At 37.9% G+C, this 583-nt stretch overlaps 1 protein-coding gene across 2 annotated transcripts in view; it reads left to right on the top strand.

Annotated features, from left to right (window-relative positions):
* The window catches only part of LOC106870291 (monocarboxylate transporter 9), a 16,627-nt gene that overhangs the window by 13,087 nt on the left and 2,957 nt on the right, over positions 1-583 (top strand). The gene's annotated exons all lie outside the window — the stretch shown is intronic.

Genomic DNA, 583 nt, shown 5'->3' with positions numbered 1-583 from the left:
AATGCACTGAGAATAATTGATATATTTTTTATTAAAATATATGAAACTGTAACCGGTTTCAGTTTACGCTGATTTTCAAAAAGGTCAAATAGAAACATGTGGTTTATGTCGCAGCTATCTTGCTTCTGACTAGTGTTTGAAGCTTGCCCTACTTTTAGAGTGAGTTCATGGCTCAAATTAGTATATGTTTTGAATAGGCCTGTTCAAAATCTTTGCCAAGATTGGCTGACCTCCAAGACTCCTGAAGATTGTCCAAAAGGATTTGATTGGTCTTAGAAATGTTTGTAAGTTCCCTGCTACGTCTGTGTGTTATTATCAAGTGACATAGTCAGGCGTCGAAAGTTAAGACTGACATGGTTGAGTCAACAAGTCCAAACAATCAATGCTTTGACTATTTTCTGTCAGGTGTTTGTAGAGAATGAACACATGATTAAGTTTATAACCTCTGTACGTTTCCCGCTGCATCTGTACATTAGTGTCACATGACAGTATATTTTGCACCTAAAAAGAGGTCCAACACGGTTATACACACACACACACACACACACACACACACACACACACACACACACACACACACACA

Source organism: Octopus bimaculoides, chromosome 20 (genome assembly GCF_001194135.2).
Source record: "Octopus bimaculoides isolate UCB-OBI-ISO-001 chromosome 20, ASM119413v2, whole genome shotgun sequence".
Classification (NCBI taxonomy): Eukaryota; Metazoa; Mollusca; class Cephalopoda; order Octopoda; family Octopodidae; genus Octopus; species Octopus bimaculoides.
Note: the sequence above shows the minus strand (reverse complement) of the source record. Positions and strands in the feature narration are given on the sequence as shown.